A 12,143-nucleotide genomic window follows, 5' to 3' on the forward strand; every position below is an offset into this window, starting at 1 on the left:
GACATAAAACTTGCCTAAAATCACCACCTAACACAATAACTTTACCTTGCCTCTAAAGCTTAATTTGGATGGCTTACCTTTAGGAAAAAAATGGCATTGCGTAACTTCCTGTCTAGGGCTTTAAAGCAGTACTTGTGAGTCATTGGAGCTTCATCCTAGATGATAAGCTTGTTCTTAGAAGTAGCTTTGCCAACTAATTGTTAAGTTTAATGCCTCAACGCTTTCAATCTTCAGTAACATTAATAGGTATTACAAATCTTGATTGTGCGATCTCCCCTTTGGAAGTAACAAAGATGATAAGCTTAGTTCTTGGAGGGCAACATGATGTACAATTACCCTTTGATCTTAGACATGCAGTTAATATCCTACAGATAAATATCCTACTAGTTTCACTTTGTCCATACAAAAAATTTACCCCTCCTTTTACCGCTTTCAATGATTCTGGTAATTTCATCGATGTCAAGATATGCTCTTCAGTCATTAGTTGGAAATAACTCAAGCAATTCAGTTTTCAAGGAATCCTAGTTAATTAAGCTCCTCTAAGATTAGCTTATTATGACCATCTTTGACGAGCATATCACTTGGGCACATCTAAGGACATATTCATCAAAGAGCTTCTATTCTTTTCAAGCATATCTTACACATCTTTAGCACAACAACTTTTATTCCATTTATTATCCTATACATAGGCCTTGATATGCTACTGAACATCAACAACATTGCAAATAATTTTCTCAAATAAATTATCAGCCCATGACAAAGTTAATGAATTCTTTATTGGCCTTATAGTAGGCCCATGACAAAGTTAAGTAAGATCTCAAATAATAACGCTTGCCCCAACCTGGTGTAATGTGATACAATCTTGCTATTGAGAATACTTAACTTCTTGGGAATTCATTGTATAAAGATTCTTGGCATCATCGTATCATTTTTTCACCCGACCCAGATATTAAATTACCAAAGCCATAAAACATTGATATCTAATTCAACGGCCTAATATTAAATAATCGATTAGGTAATCATCACTGAACACAACAATATGTTCAACCGACAAATGAAAAATAAGCCTTTCCACTAATAGAATTTGATGATAAATCACAAATTCTAAGATGCGGCAAGAAACTTCACTTGCGGACGCATATCTACAATTATAGTATTCATGAATTTCATTAATGCCTTCATCGTCTTCATTTTCTCTTTGTGCTCCTGATAAATGTGCTGTAATTTTATCTTGTCCCTTGTTGGTGTACTTGAAAAGGTCTTTGATTGCGTGAGATTAATTGCACCAATCGACATTTATATGTGGATTATGTGGACTGTATTTCAAAAGCAAAGATGGTTGTACAGGACAACATATCTTCAAAACTAAAGATGGTTGTACCAGGCAAAATATATGTTGTCTAGTTCAATACCATTCTTGACTACAATTACACCAATCTAATCTCTTGTAACAGGGATAACCATCTTAATCGACAAAATGTTTCATCATTAAACCTTTAAGGAAATGATTTGAACCCTTTTCGTCGTGCATGTAAGGTGATTTGGGTTCAAAGATCCACACGTGCCATGGATGACTAAATATGTCACCAATGCATAAAATGAAGGGTTCTCCCCCTTGTCATGCATCTCAATAGATATAATGGATATTTCATGATATACCACTGATTTTCTTCAAAATTCACCATATACCACACAAAATTTTCAAATTCACCATATACCATTGAGTTTACGTCCGTTAGCACAGGATACCATTAATGACAACTGCCGTCAGTGTGCCGTTTGTGGTAAATTACCAGTATGCCCTTACGCATTCAACTGGCGCCATTGTTAGGCTTGACTTCCCCAAACACAGCGTATTTGTTCAAAAAAATGATCCTCCATCTTTCTTCTTCTCCATTCAAGAAACTTTGTATTCGTATATATTGATCTAAAACCCTTAAAATCCATCAAAAATCCTTAAAATCCTTAAAATCTATTTGTGTAAAGTGAATTGCAAGTTTGTGAAGTGATTTAGAACCCAAACACAAGTGGTCGTGACTGAATTTCGCACAAAGTTTGCTAATTCGGTGGATTAAGCATACGCAAGGTACCTATCCTTATCCATTTGCATTTCGAGTTCTGATTTTGTATTTTTTTTGCAAAATTGAGTTAAGGTTAGAGTTAAGTGTGATAAGTTGCATGCGAATTTGAATTATGCTAAAGTGATGTGTTTTTGTTTTTTATGTAATTTATAATTTGGATTGTGATGTAATGTTTTGTTGGTAAACATTGTTGTTAGGATGAGTTTATTGTGGTTGTTAGTTCGTGCTCTAGGGGGTACTTTTGATGTGAGGGTGGATGACACTGATAAGACCAATTTGATGGAGTTAATTGAGTATATGTTTGAGGATTCAGTGAAACATAATGTATATCTCCCTAAATACTTCACCCTGTTTGTCACTAAACCTAGAACAAATCGTAAGTTAGAGTTAGTTGATGATGGGGCAATGTTAAAAATGTGGGAGTGGAATGAAGGGAATAGTGAAATTGAAGTGTTTATAGAAGAGACAGAAACACTATCCCTTGTGTTTCAGTCTGCAGAAGCTAGTTGGGCAAAAACTTTGAAGAACAGGGCTGAAAATATTAGGCTAATGGAGGAAGAGAACAGAAGGATGGCAGAGGAAGCAGAAGCTGAGGAGCAGCTTTTGACCCAGCAGGCATATACTGTGGCTGTAGAGGTCCCTGTTTTAAATGTTGATGATGATGGGATTGAATATGTAAGAGTGTTTGCTACCCCAGCAGCAGATGAGGTTTTCCCAGGAGATTCACAACCTCAATCCTCACAACCTCAACCCTCACAACCTCAATCCCCACAGCCTCAACCCTCACAACCCCAACCCTCACAACCTCAATCCCCACAGCCTCAACCCTCACAACCTCAATCCTCACAACGTCAATCCCCACAGCCTCAACCCTCACAACCTCAATCCTCACAACGTCAATCCCCACAGCCTCAACCCTCACAACCTCAATCCTCACAACGTCAATCCCCACAGCCTCAACCCTCACAACCTCAATCCTCACAACGTCAACCATCTCAACCAAGTAACCCTCCAAGAAGGAAAAAGATTACTCTAAAGAAGAAGAAAATACCCCCTGCACAGTCAACCCAACAGCAGCCTAGCCAAGCAACCCAGCCCAAAGAACAAACCAGACTTAAACCCAAAGAGTGGAGGGTGCCTAGAAGCACTGCTGTTAAGTTTGGCCTTGATGTTGGCAAGAAAACTGCAGCAGGGAGACATATCAACACTAGGGGCAAGAAAACCCAAAGAGAGATTGAAGAAATTGATGTTGAGTCTGATGCCTGGCCTTCTGATGATAGTGAAGATGGTGATTATGAAGCTTCTGATGTTGAGGATGATTCTGATATGGAGTTGGACAGTGAGGATGAGTACATTGTGAGAGAAGAAGATGATCGTGATAATATGTTGAAATACACGAAGATGGTCGAATGCAACAAGAGGGGGGTGAATTGTTGTGTATCTAACTTTATTTCGTTTTTCTTCTAATTTGCGGAATTTTAACAAACAAAATAAAGTTTAAACGTAAAAAGCAAAAGATAAAAAGGAGACAAAGATTTTACGTGGAAACCTTCTTGGCCTAATAAGAAGGAAAACCACGACCCCCCGGGATTTCAAAATTCTCACTATGTTTCACGCAATTAAATACAATTACATAAAACAGTTTGCTTCACTTGAAGCTTCTCTACTCTAGGCCTAATTCTCTTTCTCTACTTTCTCCTTCTCTTTCTCTTCTTACGCTTCTCTTCTCTATTCCCTTAGGCTTCTCATAAGTCTAATTACAACAAATCATTCAATAACCCTTACAAGGCCAATTCTTAAGAAGATTAAAATTAAGTAGTTGCTCAAGAAAAATATAATGAATTAATTGGCATTAAAATAACTTTGAATATTTTTCTTAATTGATCTCCCTTAATGGACACTCTTAATGCCTACTTCGCTTGAGCGTATCTTCCCTCGTTTATAAAGGGAACAACCATCAGTGCACTCAACCCACGATTTCCATGTAGTGCACTCACTCCATGACTTCCATTTACTTACTTGCTCCCAAAGAAATTTGGGAAGTTATTGAAAGTAGAGGTGGAAAATGACTGCGGTTCTCTTATACGGTTAATAGTACATGAGTCACTAGGAAGATCCTAATTTATAGGAGACTTGTTCAAAGTACAGAATAAATCTCTTGGATGTCCGAATTTATAGGAGACTAATTCAAAGTGAGGAATAAGTCTTCTCCATATTTTTAGGCGTTTAAAAAAAAAACTTTTTGCCAATTAATAAATTAATTAAATTAAGCAACTAATTTAAACTTTTAACCTTTTACATTAACCGAAAACAGAAAACGTAATTTTTGTAACTTCCAGTCAATGTCTTCTTCAGACCTGTATCGTGGGGAACAGCGCACTGTCTCCATCTACAACTTTCGTCAGGACTTTAACTCTAGGAACAGTAAACTGACTTTTAAAGCGATTGTCCAACTTCTTGGATATTTGAGACATGTACAACTTCCACGAACCAAGTCATAGGCTTCATCAACGATTAACACAATCGGATTTTTACCTACAAAACAATCTCTAAAATATGTTTGTATATTTAAAAGTGAAGTCATCATCAAAACCTTAAGAGCCAAAAAATTCCTCCTTTTTGATGATGACAAACTTTATAAACAAACTTAAGTATACTAGAGTAAAGCAAATATTTGAAGAGTATGTTAGAGATTAAAACAACTCTTCTTAACTTAGTAAATATAGTTTACCAAGCATATCAAAAACCAACTTACTCTATAAAACATAATATCAAATATGTTTTAAAATTTTCAAAAATAATTAAACTAAGAAGAACTAATATAAAATAGACTAACAAAAAGTATTAAGTATTTTCAAGGGAAACAACTTTAAAACAGTTAAACCAAAACAAACAATTAACCAAAATATCCATAATGTTAAAAACAACACAGATGATAAATTTAGCATAAACATAATTAGCAGCATGATAATTAGCACACAACACATTATCTCCTAGCAGCATGATAATTAGCACACAACACATTATCTCCCATAATTGAATCAATATGAATCAATTGAGATATGTAACTGTCAATTCACACAGTTCCTCTTAAGTTTGTGCATTCTCTTCCCCTTTTTGTCATCAATCAAAAATAAATAAGGAATATCAATCCTCAACACAAAACATATAGAATTTTCAGTGATGAAATCAAGAAACAATAATAAAAGTAAGTGCCATGAACAATAATCAAACCTGCATATAGTTAGTTGTCACAGACCATTAATAAAAGCAAAGAAAAGTAGCAAATGTTCAACGTAACAACAACAATGTACCCCAGATGGTACAAAGTAAAAAGTGAAATTGTTTGTGAAATGCAACAGCCATTCAAATCTTAAAAAAAATAGGGAGAGGGTTCAAGGGGCAGTCTCTTCTTCATCCACATATTCGGTCTGCACTTCTACTGTATCCAACTTTGCACCAAGACGATTCTCCATCATGGTAAGTTGATCAACAATTGAAGCGAGTGAGACACGAACTTCATCTTGAAAAGCACTGAATTGAGACTGTAGGTCAATGAGCTTGGAGAGAACAGAATGTGAGGAAGCTGTAGAGATAGGATCAGCACAACCAATACCAGGAGATGATGGAAATGGTGGTGGTGCAAAGTGAATAGGTGATGGAGGTGGTGATGGAGAGTGATTTGGTGGTGGAGTGGTTGGCTTGGGAGAGAGAGGTTCATTTGAAGTAGGCTCAGGAATGGTTTCAGTGATATCATCAACCAATGCAGCCTTTTGTTTTGAAGCAAGCCTCTTACTCTTCCTTTGAACTGCTTTACCCTTCCTCCTTAATGCAATCACAACCTCTTCATCACTGGAATCAAGACAGAGATCATGAGGCACTTCTTCTCTAAAGCTTCTTCCTCTCCTTGTTCCCCATCTTTTCTTGCCCCCTCTTCCTGTTCCCCTTCTTTTCCTTCTTCAGTGGGAACAGGCCCTTGTTCTGCCTCCTCTACTTCCTCTTCCTTTTCTTTTTCATTTTCTTTTTCGTCTTCATTTTCTTTTTCTATTTTTTCTTCTTTTTCTCTTTCTTCTCCTTTTTCCTTCTTTATTTTTACTTCTTTTTCAATTTCTTCTTCTTCTTCATCTATTTCCTCCTCATCAGAACCTACATCAATTATTTCTTCTGATTCATTTATTAACACCCCTTCATCATTTAGTTTGAGATGCAAATTCTTCAGACATCTTGCACCAATTTTCATATTGGGTCCCATTGGGAACTCCAGCCCATCCAATAGTACCCCAACCTTGCGTAAAATCCATGTTAACAGCCCCCCATAGCCAACAACATTCTTTTTCTCAATGCAGTCAGATAAATGTGATATCATCAAAGATGGAAAATTTATTTTTATTTGATTATCCATGCAATAAATCAAGGTTGCATCACGTAGACTCACCTCACTCCTCTTGGAGTTTCGGGGCAAAATGAATCTTCGTGCAACATTGTAAAGTAATTTATGCATTGGAGACAAGATATTGTGACTGATTTTACCCTTCTTTTGTGCAACCCCTAAAAACTTAAAAATCGTTTTTTCATTTATGCCTGAAAAAACTATCTTTGCACCAACACAATATGTATCAAACCCAACATTTGGAACATTGAACCATTCCCCCAACAATGCGCTATTAAACTCTAATTTTATGTTCCTAACCATACTAGAACACATTCCACAGTCATTGGAAAAGTTTGAAATAAATTCTCGCATAATGTTTGGGAAAATGGGATTACAACTAAATTCAGTCATCAAAACCTCCCATTCTTGAAATTTTAAAATAGTATGAAGTTGATGAAAGTGTGTAGAGTCATACCAGTACTTATCTACCCCAAATCCGACGGACATTTCCTTTGCAATCTCTTCAGCACTGTTAGGATTAACTTGCTTCAAACGCTTGACCGCTTTGGAGGATGATTCACTTTTTGGTGAGAATATTTTTCGTTTTGTTCCAACATTTTCAGTAGTTTCTTGGGATGGTGATGGTGCAGCGTTCAGTAATGGGGGTGGATGAACAATTTTTAAGGGTTTTGGCTGGATGTTTTGGTGGGATGTAGAGGCTTTCTTTCCTGATTTAGAAGTTTTCTTGCTTGATTTTGGTGTTTTCATGTTTGAATTTTGAATGATTGAGAGAAGAGGAAGAACGGTTTCTTGAGACGGTTTTGAGAAGGGAAGATGATAGTTTGAGTGATTTGATGTGGTAGGGCTTTTTAAAGATGGCTGACGGTTACCTCACGTCCCATCTCATCAATGCCATTCATCATGGCTTTTGATATGGAAGGATTGAGTGGAGTTGGGATTGAATTTTGGATTAAACCGTTTCCCTTAAAATTTTTATTTATTTAAGTTTAAAATGGCTAAACATTTTTCAAACAATATGTTAATATAATTTATGATATCAAAATAAAATACGAAATTAAAATAAAGTAATTTAAAAAAATGAATTATGATATTATGAAATATTATAAAGAAAATAACGAACATATTGCTTTGGTCTGATCAAATTAACAACATGCAAACAAGAGAATGTTCATAGTACAAACTTTATTACGTGTTTACCTGATCCATGCAATAATTGATTCTCAATCAAAATATTGAGGTTGATTCCTGACCCTCTTTTTTTTTTCATGATGCTTCATTGGGAATTTTATGCAACCATCTTTAGTGGAGCTTGATCATACCAAGTTCCAATCTCATCTTTTCATATTGTTCCCTTGGAAGCGGTTTGGTCAGAATGTCTGCAACTTGTTCATTTGTATTGACATGCTTTAATACAATATTTTTATGTTCTACGTTATCCTTAAGGAAATGATGTCTAATATGTATATGTTTAGCTCGTGAATGATGCACTGGATCTTTAGATATACATATGTCACTGGTATTATCACAATAAATAGGAATACATTCAACTTTAATACCAAAATCTCTTAGTTGCTGTTTTATCCAAAGCATTTGGGAACAGCAAGCTGCTGCTGCTACGTATTCAGCTTCGGTTGTGGATAATGCAACCGTGTTTTGTTTCTTAGAACTCCATGAAACTAAACATGAGCCAAGAAATTGTACCATACCTGACGTGCTTTTTCTATTAACTAGATCACCTGCATAATCTGCATCACTAAAGCCTTTTAAATCATAAACATCACTTTTAGGATAAAATAGGGACAAGTCGTCTGTTCCCTTCAAATATCTTAAAATCCGTTTTACTGCTGTGAGATGTGATTCTTTGGGGTTGGACTGAAATCTAGCACATAAACCAACACTAAATGAAATATCGGGTCTACTTGCAGTTAGATATAATAAGGAACCTATCATGCCTCGATACATTGTTTGATCTATGTTAGTTCTTTTTAGGTCTTCATATAATCTAACATTTGTAGCCATGGGTGTATGGTTGGTTTTAGCGTTGTTTGGCCCATACTTCTTAAGAAGTTCTTTTATGTATTTTTGTTGATGAATAAAAATACCATTTTCAGTTTGTTTAATTTGTAAACCAAGGAAGAAATTTAGTTCTCCCATCATGCTCATTTCAAATTCTGTGCCCATAAGGTTGGCAAATTCTTTACATAACAAATCATTGGTTGCACCGAAAATAATATCATCTACATAAATTTGAACAACTAAAATATCATAACCTTTATTCTTAAAGAATAAGGTTTTATCGATTTTTCCTCTTACAAAGTTATTTTGAATCAAAAACTTTGATAGTCTTTCATACCATTGCCTAGGAGCTTGTTTCGAGCCATAAAGAGCTTTATCAAGCTTGTAGACATGATCAGGACAAGAGGTGTTCTCAAAACCAGGGGGTTGTTCAACAAAAACTTCTTCATCGAGAAAACCATTGAAGAAAGCACATTTCACATCCATTTGATATAACTTAAAGTTCATAAAAGCAGCAAAAGAAATTAAAATTCTAATAGCCTCTAACCTTGCAACAGGAGCAAATGTCTCAGTGTAATCAATACCTACTTGTTGATTGTACCCTTTGACTACGAGTCTTGCCTTGCTTCTTACAATTATTTTATGCTCATCTAGCTTATTCCGAAATACCCATTTCAAACCAATTACCTTCTTGCCTTTTGGTTTGGGTTCTGTTGGCCTCTTAAGGTTTTGATGATGACATCACTTTTAAATAAACAAACATATTTTTAGAGATTGTTTTGTAGGTATATATCCGATTTAGTTTGAATCGTTGATGAAGCCTATGACTTGGTTCGTGGAAGATGTACATGTCTTAATATGTCCAAGATGTTAGATAAGTGTTATAATGTTCAAAGTAGACGTACAGTCTACTGTTCCTAAATTGAACATTTTGACTGAAGTTGAAGCTGGAGACAGTACGTTGTTCCTACGTAGCAGGTCTGGAGAATAACATCGACTGGAAAATTGCGAATTAATTATTTTTTGTTTTTAAGTTGATGTAATGGTTTAAAATTAATTAAATTGCTTAATTAATTAATAAATTGGTTGGCAAATCTATTTTTAGGTTTTCTAAAAATAGCCCAAGACTTTTTCTTAATTAGATTTAGATCTCCTATTTTTTAGGATCTTATGTTTTTAATTCCTATGCTACTTTTAGCATTAAGGAAACTGATTTTTCTTTGAGCAAATAACAGCCGGACACTTTCATAATTCCACCACTTTTTGTTTTGAGAACGTGGGGGTAGTGGGAGGTATGTCTGAGGAAACTGCTGGCTGTTCCCACTATAAATAGAAGGGACTTTGCTCGAACCAAAAAGTATCCAAGAGTGTCCATTAAAGGGAGATCAATTTAAGAAAAATATTTTCTGTTTTTAAATGCCAATTACTTTATTATATTTTTCTTAAGTAATTATTTTAATTCTTATCCTCTTGAGAATTGGCCTTGTAAGGGTTGATGTGTGATTTGTTGTAATTAGACTTGTGGGAAGTCTAAGGGTATAAGAAAAGAGAAACGTGAGAAGAGAAATAGAAAGGGAAAATAGAGAAAGAGAATAAGGCCTAGAGTAGAGAAGCTTCAAGTGAAGCAAACATTGTTTTGTGTAATTATAATTGATTGCCTAAACATAGTGAGAATTTTGAAATCCCGGGGGTCGTGGTTTTTCCTTCTTATTAGGCCAAGAAGGTTTCCACGTAAAATCTTTGTCTCCTTTTTATTTCTTGCTTCTTAAGCTTAAGTTTTATTTTGTTTGATTAAAATTCCGCAAGTTAGAGCAAAAACGTAGTACAACTCAATACACAACAATTCACCCCCCCTCTTGTTGCATTTGATCATCTCTTCATATTCCAACAATTGGTATCAGAGCCCTGTTTCTCATTTAATCAGAAAACCCTGAGAGCAGTATCATGTTCCCACAGAGATGTTGAAGATGAACGAGCGCATGGAAGAGGGGTACTCCACACAAAGGCCACCCATGTTTGATGGGAAATTCTATACTTACTGGAAAAAATAGAATGGAAATCTTCATAAAGGCCGAAAACTATCAAGTTTGGAGAGTTATTGAAGTTGGAGACTTTGAGGTGACGACCATCAACTCCAATAACGAAGCTATTCCAAAACCAATCACTGAATATGAAAAAGAAGATTTTCAAAAGATGGAGATGAACGCTCTTGCTATCAAATTTCTTCACTGTGGTCTTGGACCCAATGAACACAATCGTATTATGGGTTGCAAAACTGCCAAGCAGATTTGGGACCTGCTAGAAGTTACCCATGAAGGTACCAGCGAAGTGAAGCGGTCCAAGATTGACCTCCTAATGTCCAAATATAAAAGGTTTGTGATGGAACCTAGAGAGAACATTCAAGAGATGTTCACCAGATTCACAAATATCACGAATGAATTGGTCTCTCTTGGTAAGATCATTCCCGTTGATGAACAAGTTAGAAAAATACTTAGGAGTCTTCCTCAAGACGAACGCTGGAGAGCTAAGGTCACAGCCATTCAGGAATCGAAAGATTTCACCAAGTTTAATTTGGAAGAGTTGGCTGGTTCCCTCATGACTCATGAATTGCATTTGGGAACAGCTGACAGTTCCCGTAATAAAGGACTGGCTCTGGCAGCGGATGATAGTGAAGAGTCAGAATCTGGGGAAGAGGAAGCTGCTATGTTGGCACGAAAATTCAAAAAATTCTTCAGGAACAGCAGATATGGAAATCAAAGGAATAATAAAGAAAAAGGAACTGCTAACATGAAGAAAAATTTTGAATGCCACAAATGTAAAAGTACTGACCACTTCATCAAAGATTGCCCTCTATGGAAGAATAAGAAGGGCAAGGGAAAGACAAGAGAAGCTGGAAGGATGCCTAAACAAGGAAACTTCAGAACTGATTTTCGAAAAGCTATGATCGCAGCTTGGGGTGATAGTGAAAGCGAAGCTGAAACTGAAGCGCCAATAGAGGAAGAAACCGCAAATCTGTGTCTCAAGGCATCTCATGAAGAGTCTAAGGAAAAAGAGGTAATGTCTTCTAGTCCATCTCCTAAACAACTATCTAATTTAAGTAAGAATAAATTAATCAAATTGCTGTTAGAGACACAAGAAAAGTTGAATGAAAAAACAACTAAGTGTCTCCAAATTGAGAAAGACCTTAACTTAAGTAAAGATCATATCTCATACCTAAATTCCTTTAGGATCGATGTGCAAAGTAGATTTTTTGATTTGTTAGATAAGAATATCATTTTAAAAGAACAATTGGAGAAATTAAAGCAGGATTTCATTATTCTTAACATTGAATTAAATCAAAACAAATTGCTAGGATTAAAATTGGTTGAAAATGATAAAACCACTCATCTGCGGGAACAGCTGGATTGGGAACAGTCCGCTGGTCCTGTTGTGCTGGCAGTTCCTGGATTTGGTCAATTTCTCCTGCCTCTTCTTGTATTGGCTGTTCATCTGCTGTTCCTAGATCTTGCATTTTAACTCCTTCATCATCATCTTCTAAATTTGCAAGACCTATTTTAATATTATTTGTTTCTTTTGTCACAAAATTGAGAAATACTTAAAAGATTGTGTTTTAAATTCTCGACTAAAAATACATTGTCAATGGCATGGGAACT

This window comes from Amaranthus tricolor, chromosome 7 (assembly GCF_026212465.1).
Source record: "Amaranthus tricolor cultivar Red isolate AtriRed21 chromosome 7, ASM2621246v1, whole genome shotgun sequence".
NCBI classification, from domain to species: Eukaryota; Viridiplantae; Streptophyta; class Magnoliopsida; order Caryophyllales; family Amaranthaceae; genus Amaranthus; species Amaranthus tricolor.